Raw genomic sequence first — 16,091 nt, forward strand, 5'->3', positions numbered from 1 at the left:
AAATACCATATAATTTCATTTACAGGTAGAATCTAAAAAGCAAATGAACAAACAAAACAAAAACAGATACAGAGAACATACTGAGGGTTGTCAGAGGGATGGGGATGTGGGGGAGATGGACAAAATAATTGAAGGGGATTAAGAGGTACAATCTTCCAGTTATAAAGAAGACATGGGGATTAATGTACAGCATAGGGAATACAGTCAATAATACTGTAACAACTTTGTATGGTGGTAGATGGTACCTAGACTTATTGTGGTGACATTTTATAATGCATATAAGTATCAGTTTATTGTATTATACATCTGAAACTAATACAGTACTGTCTGTCAATTATTCTTAAAAACCAAGAATGTTGGCCAGGAACTTGTATTGAATAGGAGTTAGTCTTAATGTTAAAAATGATTTGTACTTCTGATGCATAGGGGCACTTGTACCCCAATGTTTATAGCAGCACTCTCAACAATAGCCAAATTATGGAAAGAGCCTAAATGTCCATCAACTGATGAATGGATAAAGAAATTGTGGTTTATATACACAACGGAGTACTATGTGGCAATGAGAAAGAATGAAATATGGCCCTTTGCAGCAACGTGGATGGAACTGGAGAGTGTGATGCTAAGTGAAATAAGCCATACAGAGAAAGACAGATACCATATGGTTTCACTCTTATGTGGATCCTGAGAAACTTAACAGAAACCCATGGGGGAGGGGAAGGAAAAAAAAAAAAAAGAGGTTAGAGTGGAAGAGAGCCAAAGCATAAGAGACTCTTAAAAACTGAAAACAAACTGAGGGTTGATGGGGGGTGGGAGGGAGGGGAGGGTAGGTGATGGGTATTGAGGAGGGCACCTTTTGGGATGAGCAATGGGTGTTATATGGAAACCAATATGACAATAAACTTCATATATTGAAAAAAAATGATTTGTACTTAAATTTCTTACATGAGTAAATTACTCAGGAAATTCAATAAATCTTAGACATCAACTCATTAGTTACCTAAAGAGATCATTTTTCTCATGAATTTTTAGGAGACAGAATCAATCAGGTGGTCCTACACATCTGTAAAAGAAGCTGAAAAACCAATTTGCAGCCTATCTAGAAGTTTCTCCTGATTACTACAGGGATGAAGGTATGACAAATCAAATGCAGGCAAATCCTGTTTTTTTGGCACTTATCAAGCCAAGGCATGAACTGTGTTTCCTATGTTGTTTTGTATTTCAGTAGATGTAAATAAGCTGTCTTATTAATATTAATAAACTGTCTTATTTAATTCACTCCAATTAAGAGAGGCTGTTATTGTCTAGGATCCTTCTGGACTGTTTCCCAGTCCTTTCTCTATCTCTTGTTTTATAAAAATTACAATATTCTGTTTTGGATGCCTTCTACCTCCTTCTGGAACTGCCTTCGTGACTAAGGGATTATATAAACTTGTTATCTGACATTTGCATTTGCTTATTTCATCTTGAACTATTTTATTCTGGAAGCAGCATTTATAGGAAAGACATTATTAAACAAGGAAGCTTGAGGTGATACAGCTAAGTCACTATTTCAATTTTCTCATCTGCAAAAATGAGTTGCTATCACTTGCTGGTGGCTTTCTGGAAATGTGGAGATATTTCATGAGAATACTGGCCAGATTCAGTTAGAAACGTGGTTATGTCCTAGTCACTAGGAACTTTCTGAGGCATATGCATTTGTTATTAATATAGAGAATAACCCCAATTAATGTTATAGTGACATGTAGTAAGCCAAAATGCTTGTGTAAAATATTTGTGTAAAAGGACCAGTAAGTAGGCCAAAAATATCTGTGGTTTTACAAAATGCTAAACTTACATTTATGGAGCTATTTGCAGAGTGGGAGAAGCTGGTGAGACAAATACACTGTGTAGATGTATCACTATGATTTTTACCTGAGATTAACAGGAACTACTAGCTAAGCTCTGCCAGGAAATCGAAAACAATTTTTAGAGGCATTAACAGGACAGCTAAAGTTGGCTGTTGTACAACAGTAACAAGGATTGCACCAGAGGAAACCATTTTTAATTTGAAAATTTTCCACACATTCAGTGTTGGTTTCTTTTCAGTTTACTTGGTTTTATTTCTGAGACCTTGAGAGTGTGATATATTAGAGTTATTTAATACTTAATTTTCACAGGTACTATTCTTTTACCAGTGATCAATGACTGGACCGTTAATCTACTATAATGCCTGCAAGATACTAGGAAACCAGACACACAAACTTTGGTTCAGTAAGAAACATAAACTGTGTGTGTGTGTGCTTTTAAGTTTATTTATTCTGAGAGAGAGAGAGAGAGAGAGCGAGAGAGCGCACAAGTGTGTGAGGGATGGGCAGAGGGAGAAAGAGAGAATCCCAAGTAGGCTCTGTGCCCTCAGCACACAGCCTGATGGGGGGCTTGATCTCACGAATCATGAGATGATGACCTGAGCTGAAACCAAGAATTAGATGCTTAACCGACTGAGCCATCCAGGCGCTCCAGTGGTTTAAATTTTATTACTTTTTTTTTTTCGTACATGCCTATATTGTCAAATATATGTAGGCCAGGTCTGTTTTATTCATCACTTCAATTGTCACCCACTCTCTTTTAAGCTTACTTACATCTGCTAAGCTTTTTGATTCTACTTTCTTTATAGCTCATCAGTCCATCCACTCTATCTCCATCACCACTGCCCTCATCTTTGGTGTATTATTTCTTCTAATATTTATTTCTTTGAGAAGAGCACGTGGGCAGGGGAGGTGCAGAGAGAGGGACAGGGAAAGAACCCCAGGCAGACCCTGAGCTGTCAGCACATGGGGAAACCAAGAGTTGGATGCTTAACAGACTGTGCCACCCAGGTGCCCCCCTCATCTCTAGTTTAGATTCCTGAAATGGATTCCTCACTTAGTTCCCTGGCTACTCGCATTCACTGGCCACAGTATTGTCAAAGTGATTGCTCCTCTGCCTAAGAACCCTCCAACAGTGCCTCCCGGTTGTAAACACATAAACATGAGGGCCTTCATGATGGATCCTAGGCCTACTGTTCCCCTCACCACTGCTGACATCTTATTTTATGCTCCAGTCACACTGGGCAACTTGTATTTCAAAAGTGCCATAGTCTTTTAGTTACATGCTGCTCATTTTGTTCAAACATCCGTGCTCATCTCCCTTCACCTCCCTGCCTCACTCATTTGCTCCCATTTCCTCTGGCTAACTAACATGTATCCTTCAAAATGTCAAGAAATTGTCCTTAGTTGGTTAAGCATCTGACTTTGGCTCAGGTCAGGATTTAGAGGTTCGTGAGTTTGAGCCCCACATCGGGCTGTCTGCTGTCAGCACAGAAGCTGCTTCAGATGCTCTGTTCCCCTCTCTTTCTGCCCTTCCCCCGCTTGTGCACTCTCTTTCTCTCAAAAATAAATAAACGTTAAAAAAATAAAAGAAAAGAAACTGTCCTTAATCTCCACTGTTGGCTCTACTTCACCCTGAGCTCACCTTCAGCATAGCACCCACCATGCTGGGGTGCAGCTATTTCCCCTAGAGTGTGGCCTGCTCAAGAAACAGAGCAGTGTCTTATCTCTGTTCTGAGCACCTAGCACAGTGCTTAGCACATGGAAGGTGCTTAAAATATGTTCCTTGAAGGAAGTCTAAGCTTTAAGCATCTGAAAAATTCACTTGTGTGGAACCAGTTCATTTCCTGAGATTGTGATAAATGTCAGGTAAACAATGAGGTGCCACTTTATTCACCTGACCGGAATCTTGGTTCCAACTAAAAACAATTCTATCTTTAATAAAAGAAAACAAAACATTCATTCCAATGATGGAATGAGTAAGTCACGGGGATGAAAAACACGGCATAGGAAATACAGTCACTGGTACTGTAATAGTACTGTATGGTGAACCGATCAGTGGTAGCTACACTTGTGGTAACACAGCATAAGGTACAGAGTTGTCGAATCACTATGCTGTACACGTGAAACCAATGTGACATTGTGTGTCCACTATACTTCAATTAAAAAAATCTTCAAGAGAGCTGGAGTCACAAAGCAAACAGACCATTTAAAAATATTTTGATAAAAATATAATCATGTTACAAATATCTCATGCTAACTGAAAATTAAAAACAAAAACCAAACAGTATTACAGAATCCAGTTCAATTAAAAGAAACAAACAACCTAAAACACTGACTCTAAAAATGAGGCTGGATATTGCAAGATCAGCCTGGAGCATCTTGTAGTGTCCAATAACAAGGAAGTACTCAAAAAACAAACCCAAGACAAAACAAATCCACAATAATGGATGGGGATATGTCAAAGGGATGCGGAAGCCAAATAAAAGAGCTCTCAATGGCCAGAGAGCTAGAACAACTTGAGCAATAAAAATAAATAATAAAGCAGTGTTAAATTACATTCCAAAGTATAAAATGAATACCCCTAACTCCATACTGGCATAAATAAAAGAAGAAATTAACAAATAAGGGTAAACACAAATCTGTGCAGGAGAATTCCAAATATATGTAGATACTCCACCCTCAAGGAAAGTAGCCGTTTCTTAAGGGTGGGCTGTGAACAGTGACTTCCTTCCAAAAAATACACTATAGATAGAGGGAATAAAAAGGGTGACTTTACAGTAGAGAACCCTGACAAATACCACCAAAGCCAGGTGATCAAGGTCAACACCAACAGTGATAAATCATGTTGGTATGTATTCTTAATGTAATGTGATGAAAATGGCACTTTACTTCTGTGACTTCCACCTCAAATCCCATAACCCTAGTCTAATCATGAGAAAAACATCAGATAAATGCCAACAGAGAAACATTGTATCAGTACTGGTTCATTAATTCTATGTATGTACCACATTAACATATACCATCAATAATAGAGGAAACTGAGTGTGGGGTATATGGGAATTCTCTACATTTTTTTTTTTGTAAATCTAAACTATTGTTTTTAAAAGTTTATTTACTTATTTTGGAGGGGGGGCGCAGAGAGAGAGGGAGGGAGAGAGAATCCCAAGCAAGTTCTGCATTGTCAGCGCAGAGCCCGACGCGGGGTTCAAACCCACAAACTGTGAGCCGAAACCAAGAGTCTGACACTCAGTTGATTGAGCCACCCAGGTACTCCAAATCTAAATTGTTTTAACATAAAAAATTTATTTAGGGGGCATCTGGGTGGCTCAGTTGGTTAAACGTCCAACTCTTGATTTCAGTTCAGGTCGTGATCTCACAGACTGTGGGTTTGAGCCCTGTGTTGGGCTCCATGCTGATGGTGCAGACCCTGTTCTGGATTCTTTCTCTCCGCTCCCTGCCTCTCAAAAATGAATAAAATTTTAAAAATATATTTTAAAAAAGTACAATGGGAATACAACACAACAAAACACGATGCATACAGGATCGGATAGAACATTCATTATTCATTATCAAATCTTTTGATGTTTTTCAATTATGTATTATGTATTATAGTATGTATTAAAAAAAAAAATGGCAAGTACCAAGTGATGATATTTTAAAAACTTAGTGAGCATGGAGAAGGTGAGTAATGGAAAAACAGATATTCTAGTAAAGAAACATGGGCTTAATACATTAAATATTTAGAATTCGGGTTCATAAGAAGAGTTGCTATGCAATCATGTATCAGGGTCATTATGTACAATAAATATAGAAGGGCAGTGAGCATTAAGCTCCTTAACAGTGATGGCAAATCTTTCCTGTTTCATCAAGAATAGGAGGAATAAATGGGGTACCTGGGTGGCTCAGTCGGTTGAGCGTCCGACTTCATCTCAGGTCATGATCTCGTGATTTATGGGTTCAAGCCCTGTGTTGGTCTCTGTGCTGACAGCTTGGAGCCTGGAGCTTGCTTTGGATTCTGTGTCTCCCTCTCTCTCTGCCCCTCCCATGCTCATGCTCTGTCTCTCTCTGTCTCTCAATAATAAATAAATGTTTAAAAAAAAAAAAAGAATAGGAGGAACAAAGACGATGTTTCTTTTTGTCTCTAACTGCTGAGATTCCGGTTGTTTGTGACATAAAAGATGAAGTTGTTACAGAGATGAAACTGTCCCAAGACAAGGGAGTTACCCACGCATCTGTTCCTTCAAAAACTCACTAGGCATGAGGCATTTTTGTGAATGCTGAGGATACAGGGAAAAGATAGCTAGGGTCTCTGTTCTCACAAAACCCATTTTCTAATCTGGGAGGAAGACACACAATACACAGATCGATGAAACGCTAAGTGTCATGCAGAAGTTAAGACAGAGGGATGGCACAGTGACTGCTTGTACAGTCACATTAGACTGGGCAGTCAGGAAGAATCCCTTCTTAAAGAGGTGGAATTTAAGCTTCTATCAATTCTGTCTGCCTGAGAGAACCTCTAAGTAATGACACCCCAGTAGTAACGGGCACATCCATGATCCAGATCTTATTTTCCAAATACCATTCTCCACTTAGAGGAACCAAGGCTCATTGGAGAAATGGTTGATTCAAGGGCTGGAGGAGGAAAAGTATAAGGTGAGCTTGGAATATTTCTTTTAATACCAGAAAGAAAGTGCTTACGTCATGGGGACATGACAAGATGACACGAGGCCCAACTTGAGACAGTCTGCCAAAATCAGAGACAATCTGAACAAAAAGCATAATGCTCATAATGGGTTGTGACCCACCAAATGTATTAAACAAATACCTAGAGGATAAAGGAAGATTCCTCCTTATAACAGGGTGGCATCTCACAAATGTAGAAGGAATAAGGGAATTAGAAAATCAACATTTGGAAAATATCCAAACGAGTGAGAGAATGCTACCAAGAGAGTGAGAGGAAAGGATGATGCAAATGTGAAGTGTTGCCATTGGGTAACTGAGTGTGGGGTATAGAGGAATGTGCCCATCTATTCTTGCATCTTCCCTGTGAGTTTGAAATTATGCCTGAATAAAAAGTTCAAAGGAAAATAAGAAATTGAGTTATGAGTAGAGCAAGAAAAATGGGGCAGTAACTGGAGGAATATGAGATGAAGGGAAGTTTCTGTTTTTATTTTTTTGGGTAGGATATCCCAGAGGATGCTTGTAGGATGACACGAATTGGTGCTTGAATAACAGCAGAAACAAAGCCCTTGAGATTGGGATCCCTAGCACTACATGAGGGATGGAAACTGAATGTACTAGAACCCAAGGACAGGCATAAAGCTTGAGCCCAGCTGCAGGAGGATAGCAGTTTGATGGTGAGAAGATGAAGTTTTTGTCTGATTAATTCTTTGTGCTAATGAAATGGGGTGAACTTAGAATTTCAAAGTGAGAGGAGATCTGATAGTTTTGGGAGAGTGGAAAGGAGATTTTATATAAATGTAATAGGACTGCCAAGTAGTGTCGAGGGCCCCTTAGAATTTAGTGACCATTTATTTAAAGCAAGAAGTTGGTCCCTTCAGCAATGCTGATATGTTTGGGTGCAGGTGCCAAACAGGTGAATATTTGCTTATTACCAGGGTTAGGTCCTTGAGGGACCAGGGAGCAGAGAGCAGTGAAGGAGTAAGGAGATGAAGGAGATGAGTAGTTAGCAAGAACAGAATTAGGATAAGCTAAACTGGTAAAGGGGGAAGAGAGGGCACCAAAGTCAGTGTTTGGAACACATGATGCATGCTACGGACAGAGTTGATTTAGACGTACCCTGTTTCTTCACAGCACTCAGAATCTAGTAAGAAAGGTAAACGAATACAAATATAATTTCTACAGAGCATGCTGTTAAATAAGCAACTATGCAGCAGCACGGAAGCCCACAAGGTGGCCACTCGATCCAGCTGCAAAGGCGTCTCAGGGAGGCTTCTTAGACATGGCAACGTTGGAGCTGAAGGATGAGCACAGCTACCAGTGGGAATGAAGGAAGAAGGACGGAGACCCGCAGGCTTGGGCAAAGGTGAAAAGTAATGACACACCACTGTAAGGAGATCTATCAACTACGATATTTAATGAAGTAGGAGTATAAAATTTAGATTGGACAAGCCTGGGGGGACAACGCTGGAGATGATGGTGGGAGCCAGATCACAGAAGATTATGTGTGCCATCCTGGAGAGCTATAAAGGTGGTAGGAACCAAGAAAGAGTTTTAAATAGTTCAGAGGCATAAAATCTGATCTCCAGTGCCAAAAAACTACTCTGGTGGCAATATGATGAAGGCACACTAAAGGTATAAAGACTACATGGGGACATGATTTAAAAGACTGCTCACTCTGCAAGAGGAGGATTAAGACATTTTTGGAATGGAAACAAAGCTGCACAACTAATTATATCATACAGTAAACATTAATAAATAAAGCCAAATATAGATCCATTTTTCTCCTGCAAAGAACAAAGAGGAAATGAATGATTACTTTGCATATACTACTGCCTGCCCATACATTCTGGGCTACTGGGAACATTAATGAGGTTCATGGAAAAGTGTTTTCGTGTTTTAGAAAACACGTGGACTTAGGGCATGTTAATACTTATGAAGATTACTGGTCCTCTGGACCAGGGAACTGATAAATAGACTTTCTAATTTCATAAATCAAATCAGCCCCACTGCATGTGCTGTTGGCAAAAGGAACATCAGTACGTGCATAAAGACTTCCTCCATTAATCTTAGTTAGGTGCTAATATGTTTAAGAAAACAATTATGGATCTGTTAGTTAGCAAAGGATAATTATAAACGATATTAATATGCTGGCTTTCCACTTAAAAAGCAGGATGTACATTGTAGGCAAGGCACTGTGTAAGTAGAGATTATACAAACTGCTATGGAAAGGGTACGCTTTATAAAGCAATTTCATGTGTAAGCAGAAGCAATGCATGAAATCTAGAAGAAATGTCAACCCATCATATAGGAGAGTTGAAGGAGTCAACAATTTGCTTTGACTATAAACAGAGAACTAGCTTTACTATACATATGTATCTGTACTTTCTTAAATTATCTCATTAATATTCAACTAGCATTGAGATGCACACCAAATTTTATAACAATATTGACAGCAGAAACAATTTTTTTTCTGCATCAGTTTTTTGTCTCATTTACACTGGAAAAGGGACTCTTCTTTATTTGAAGACCTTAAGGACAGGTTGCCAAACTATTTCTATAAAGGGCCAGATAGTAAATATTTTTTTCTGTGCTATGTAGACTCTGTCTAGTCTACTCAACTCTGTAGTCATAGAAAATATGTGTACGAATAAGCGTGGCTTTGTTCCAGTACAATTTAATTTATAAAAGCAAGGCAGCAGGCAGGATTTGGCCCATAGTTTGCCAGCCCTTGTCCTAAAACAACACTTGTAAGTTTTATCAGTTTCTCTTAAACCATAAATTTACTCAGAAGAACTATAAAATAAAGTTTCAGAACATGAGAGGAGGGCCCAAATCATACCGAAAATTTTAAGAAGTCTCCTAAAAAGTTTCCTATTTTAACTCTATCAATTTTCCTTATAGAAAGAACAAAGGCTATCCTTTCCAGAAAAGGAGTGTTTCAAGGAGATTTAATTTTAGGAAGAAAAGGTTTTTTTCTTCCTTTAATTTTCCAGATTATTTTCCTTCCCGATTGCTCTGATCCAGGAACCTGAAGAGGGATAATTTGGAGAAGATGACAAATTTAATTTTGGAGGTTGATCTGAGACTCCGGGTGGATTTTCACATGGAGATGCCCTCATCAGACTACCCTCTAATGCAAAACTCTTGCTCCAGCTTCGGAAGCAAAAAGAAATCCATCTCCTTGGTGTTCATCACTCAGAAATACTGGGTATTTAAAATACGTGGGCCCAAGTGATATCTTTCCAAGATACCCACAGAAAAGAACGGTGCTATTAATTTCCTTTGGTTTTGTAAACCAACCTCAGATCTGATTAGTAAATGAACAGCTCAAACATCTACCATCACATGTTATAGCACTGATCAGGCTCTGAAAGGTCTTTTACTCCTTTTCAGTTTAGAAGCTCATAAAAGATTTTATCTTCAATTTGATTGCCTTTTCATTATGATATATCAGAAAGGCAATATTACATGGATTTGGAAAGTAAGAGTCAGAAAAATTATCCCTTAACTTGAGTAAAATGCTTTAAATTAGGTTTCACAAAATTTTTTAGGTTGAAAATTAAGGAATAAACTTTTCTTTTTCGCTTCAGTCATTCCCTATTTCACTTGGAAACTCTTCTGACAGAAATAATAACAAAAACAACAGTAATAATGGTAAAGCCTAGTGATTTGAACACAGACCAGGCACTGGGCTGTGTGCTTTATATGCAGTGACTCCATGAAGAACTACAGCTTAGAGTAAGTACCTTCCCGAAGGTCACAGAGAGGCTAATACACAAAAGCTGGTCTCAAACAAAGCCTGAGTAACTTTAAACTCCGCACTTCCAAATATCACACACTTTTGGCATCTTTAAACAAACTGTGCAAGAGAATTCTTTAAAAAAAACACTTACACATTTAAGAGTTATTTTATTCTTTCTTCCCTATCTAAATCTTTGTCTACAAAGTATTTGGTACAAGACTATTTCTGGCTCTACATTGTCTTGCTAAAACTCTGCTGCTGCCTCTATGCCTACTTGAGAACAAATGCTGGATCTGTAAGCATGGTACTCACGGCCCCCAGACCTTATCTCAGATTCCTTGCCAGCCTCATTACTCTTGCCACAAGCCTGGCCATAAACCATCTGCTCAGGCACCGTGGCCTCTCATCCTTGGATTGTGTGCATTCCTGAGGCTAGGGGAAGACACAGCTCATCTCTGCTTCTGAAATCCCACTCATCTTTGAGACCAAGTTCAAATGACATACTCCCCGAAGCATTTTTCCTCACCTCTGCCAGTGAGAATGAAGCACTCTCTCCTCTGTGCTACAACAGCCCTTTGTGTTAAACTCCCCTCAGTTCGGTTATCCCCTTGCCTCACCTTCTTGTTACCAGTTATCTACCTTTCTCACTAGATATCCTTGAAGACTGGAATAACAATGTATCCACCTTGGTGTCCCTCACAGCATCCAGCACAATACTTTGTAGGCGGCAGGTATGAGTAAAAGTTCATAGATGAAACTGAGCAAAAACTCCATCTTGCTAAAATCCTCTTAATATGTAACCCTTAGGAACATGTGGCCAACTGCAGAATCTCAAATCCTGGGAAGCGATCCTATAAAAACTGTTGAGTATTTGGTTCATGTAGGTTGTGAGGACATTCTATGAAGCAGAAGAATATCCTATGAATCTAGTGTAGAGGGCAAAGGGAGTTCTGGGAAAATCATTTGAAGATTTCCTGAAATACAAACCTTCAGAAGTGTTGGGAATATAAAATTGACCTCAACAGCAATCTCTTGTCAATAACTGAGAAGAAGTTTTCAAATTTGGAAGAAAAGATGAAACTGTGGAAATCCGTGAGGTAGTCCTGGGAGAGAGGAGGGAGCATGGCTGAACAAGAGCCTCTGCTTCCCAAGCTTCAGATTCCTCATATATCCTAACTTCTGCCAACTCACATTAGCCATACACTTCTCATACACTCTGTTCCTTCTTGCAATTTCAAAATATCTTTCAAAGATATTTAAAAATTTTAGAAGAATACACTTAGAATTTGTATTAGTAATATCTTCGTGGCCATCAGTAGGCTTAATATTATTAACACACACTGCAAAGCAGAGGTATCTGACTGGAATCCAGGGAATCTTTACTACTAGTTAAATGACTGAGAATTAAATGGTCGGAAGTGAATTGTTATCAGGTAGAACCTCTGATGATTCCTCTGATGACTATTCTCAGCTTAATCCTCAAAAGTTGGATGTACCAGCATTCTGTGTTCAGACCTCTTCCTTCTCACTCAATACAGTCTTCCTTGACATTCCCGTTAACTCCTTGATTTAACTATCAGAGTTATCCATATGTATGATGGCTTAGATTCTAGCTTGAGAGGACCTTTCCTCCCAGCTTCCAATTTGTATTTCCAACTGTTCTTTGGGCATTTTCACTAGGATACCCATTTATAACCAAACTTATCTGCTTTCCCTCTCTCCAAATAAAAGAAAGAACCCCACGTCTCTTTTGGTTTTGATCTAGGTTAATAGTACTACCTACCTAGTCAACCAAATTAGAAACGAGGGGTTGTCTTAAATTCCTAGTTTCTCTCATTCCCCAAATCTTGTTGGTTCTGTCTCCTAAAATCTCTCTCATGATGAAATTTTATAACCCTGGGGAGAGAAAGATTCCACAAGTTTCCAGAAGGCAAAACAAAATGAAACAGGCCATATATAAAAAGACTGGGATGACTCTGGCCATGTCAACAGAAACAACAGAATCAAGAAGGTAATGGAGCACTGCATTCAAATTTCTGAGGTTCAACATTTTTCAACCAAGGGTGAGGCTAAAATAATGATAGTTATTTCAGAAAATAATTATTTTCAGACATTCATGGCTTCAAATTGTTTATCTTTCATGTACTCTACTAGATGATATGTTCTACCAAAAGGAGAGAGAACATAAAAAATGGAAGGCATGGAGTCCAGGAAAGTGGGTATAAACACAGGAAAAAGGCAAAGGGGTCCTCATGACGATGATGAATGATAGATATATAATCATAATAATGTAATAAAAATTATGATATGCTTATATGGGAGTGATGGGGGATGGACGTGTGTCTAAGGAATTGGGAAAGATGTAAGGGCTGAGTGCTTCTCTTCCACGTAAGAGAGTCAAAGATAAAATTCCACACACCGAAAGATCAAAAAATAGCTACCTAAACATTGCATTTAGAAATCTGGAGGTGAGTATCAGAAGAAATCGCTAAATGAGTTGAATGTAGCTGTTTCTGGAGATGGGTCTCAGGGAAGTGCTGTTTTTCACTGTAAGGCTTGTAGTACTTTCGACTTTTAGGATTTATGTATATGGACATTCTGATAAAAGAAAAAAAGAAAAAAAATTCAGTACCCCGTTTAAGCCTTATAGAGACTACTTTGTGTTATAATTCCCTAAGGAAAGACGCTCGGAGAGAAAAGCTCTAAAGATCTACTCTCATTTTTTATTTCCTTAATATTTATAACGAAAAGAATGTAATGCTTTCTTTACTTAAATCATTTCTTCTTTCCAGCAGTTTGATTATTCCATATCCGTGTTCTAGGAGATGTTCTAAACAAACAGCCACACTATAACCTAGTGAGAAATAGTTATGTCCCACCCAAGAGGGTTAAGATTTGTAGCTCCTTTCCATACAACACACTTGGGCTATGAGCTAATGGGTGTATAAAACATGCCAGGCCCTGTCCTAATGATTCTAAGCCTACACGAAGCATTTTTCTCCTGTGAGGAATATGGCTTAATTAACCACCTGCTGAACTTCAGTTTGGGAGAAAGGTAACTTACGGTGAAAAGCTTTCTCGAATGAAAAATAAATACAATTTGAAGGGTCAAAAAGCCACAATGAAAACAGTTCTTGATGGTCACTTTTGCTTAATTACATTATTTGGAGATAACACAGACATTAAAGGTTAACAAGCCTGTTCCCTAACAGAAGAGAAAACTGTGGCCTAAAAAGGGTCAGTGACTTGACCAGAATGATCTCATGTATTTTCAGGTTTTGTACTGTGACCCAGGTCACTTAGTAAAGGTTACACAACTCCTAATATGTAGTATCTATTCCCAAAGTAGAGAATAGAGTCAATCGATTAGATAATTTAAGCTAAAAACTGAATGCCTTAGATTACCTGGATATTTGGGAAAAACAGTTTTGGGTTTTTTTTGACCCTTTCCACTATACAAGTAAAAGAAATTCATTACAGAAAATAATTTCAACTGCAGAAAAAAAAATTCTTTGTATATGCCAAAGATAACTGCTATTAATAGTTTGGTACACTTTTTTTTTTTTTTCTTACTTAATGTACTATTAGTTACATATTGCCTATTGTCACACCCATCATACAAACTGTACCATTATTTTTTAATATGGACTTTTCTTCAGTTATTAAGAGAAGGGAAGGAGATGGCAAAGAGGCAGAAACTTCCAGATGTGTAAGGAGAGGAGAAAAGTTTGAATTTCTCATTCAAATCATAAAAACTCATTAAAATAAAGCAAAAAATATGACCAAAACTAACAATTTTTTAAAGTATTAACTTTAAAATTAGATGGTGCCTCTGATATAGCTGCAAATTAAAGACAGTTGATGCTCACAAAAATTTTCAACTGTAAAACATGCTTATGTTGGACTTTGACAACTTATTTTTAGATAGATAGATGGCTCAAATAATTCATCTGTAAGGAAGTGGAAAGCCCTCAGTTTTAAATCTGTATAAAAAGCTTATGTCTTGGGGGATCTGGGTGGCTCAGTCGGTTGAGCGTCCGACTTTGGCTCAGGTCATGATCCCACAGTTCGTGAGTTCGAGCCCCGCCTTGGGCTCTGTGCTGACAGCTCGGAGCCTGGAGCCTGCTTCAGATTCTGTGTCTCCCTCTCTCTGCCCCTTCCCTGTCATGCTCTGTCTCTCAAAAATGAATGTTAAAAAAAAAAAAAGTTGAAAAAAAAAAAAGCTTATGTCTTATTTTATGTTAAACGATCTCACAATAAATAATTGAAAAGTTCTTTAAAAAATTTTTTGATGGAATGAAAGAGGAAGGAAGAAAAGAAGGAGGGAGGGAAGGAGGAGGGAGGGAGGATAAAGCCAGGGTCAAAAAATTTGCTCTAATCACTTTTTTGTCTTTTCTTCTTTTTTTCCCTTTATGCAGGAGATACAGGCTACTATTCAATCTCTACTGTAAGATTGGTGGCTCTGAGCACTCCTTTTAAAATGCAGCATGCTAGGAATTCAGTCCTGCTCATAAAGGAATGAGGAGACATTTCCACATGAAACTTTTGTGGAAAATCACTTTCTTTTTTTAAAGTAAGCTCTATGCCCAATGTGGGCTTGAACTCATGACCCTGCTGTCAAGAGTCACATGCTTTACTGACTGAGCCAGCCAGGTGCCCCAAAACTCAACCGCTTTTAAAATCATATCTAACATTTACCATTGCCTGAATGTATGCAATGATTGAACAGCATGTTTCATCTTGTTATAAGAATACATACCGACAAGGTGTTTATTAATAAGAATAAATGCCAAGAAGGTATTTATTTGTAAGAATAAAAACCAGTAGCTATCTTGGGAAACTCTTTTGAAGTCAATCTCCTCAGACATCATAAAGTTTTCCATCACATACAAGATCTATTTTATTATGAGAGCTTGTTTTTTTTTCTTTCTAATTTTGAGAGCTTTGTAAATTCTTCAAAGCTTAAGTTCTCATTTTTCATGGCAGTGCCCTTTCCCAATTACTCCACATACTGGGATATCAGAGTTATTGTTAAACAGATCATTAAAAATGACAGGTCAGGTCCTTACACCTGACTAAGTTAGTCCTGAATATAAATTAGGTGCTTTGGGACATGCATGCTCTCTTTTGGATGACTAGGGCCATGTTACTGCACTGAAGCACAGACAATTTACTAACTCCGGCCCAAATCTGAGCTGGTGATTAAAAACTGATGGAGTGTTTGGCACTACTAATAGAATATTCTTACCACTGCTTTTGGAACACCACTTTTCCAACTTGAGGCTAACCAGTTTAATTTTTTTTTTAACGTGTATTTATTTTTGAGACAGAGAGAGACAGAGCATGAACGGGGTAGGGTCAGAGAGAGAGGGAGACACAGAATCTGAAACAGGCTCCAGGCTCTGAGCAGTCAGCACAGAGCCCGACGCGGGGCTCGAACTCACGGACCGCGAGATCATGACCTGAGCCGAAGTCGGCCGCTTAACCGACTGAGCCACCCAGGCGCCCCAGAGGCTAACCAGTTTAAATAAACACTTATATTTACGCTTTATCTCCACTAGTATACTTTGGAGAAAATGTTTCACTTGGATTAAACAAACACCAAGGATAAGAAAATTCACATTGAAAATACTCTATTTGCCTCCATCAAAAGACAAACCACATTGCTTTTCTACTCAATTTTCAAATATAAAAAAAGAACTCTCTGAAACATTTCTTAAGCACTGTCAGCCTTAATACCCTCAATGTGAGAAATCAATGGCTATGTTTGAATGGTACCTGGTACAAAGCATTGTGCTAGTGAATTCATCTGAATCTTG

The 16,091-nt window shown here is 38.4% G+C and overlaps 1 protein-coding gene and 1 non-coding gene across 3 annotated transcripts in view; both read right to left on the reverse strand.

Annotated features, from left to right (window-relative positions):
* LOC109268063 (B cell receptor associated protein 29) overlaps positions 1-16,091 on the reverse strand; it is a 55,836-nt gene that overhangs the window by 20,613 nt on the left and 19,132 nt on the right. The gene's annotated exons all lie outside the window — the stretch shown is intronic.
* LOC128775808 (small nucleolar RNA U109) lies at positions 14,683-14,814 on the reverse strand. Its single transcript, XR_008420780.1, has one exon. It is a non-coding gene; the product is annotated as a small nucleolar RNA U109 (small nucleolar RNA).

This window comes from Panthera pardus, unplaced genomic scaffold, assembly GCF_024362965.1.
Source record: "Panthera pardus isolate Hobbes unplaced genomic scaffold, ASM2436296v1 HiC_scaffold_8, whole genome shotgun sequence".
Classification (NCBI taxonomy): Eukaryota; Metazoa; Chordata; class Mammalia; order Carnivora; family Felidae; genus Panthera; species Panthera pardus.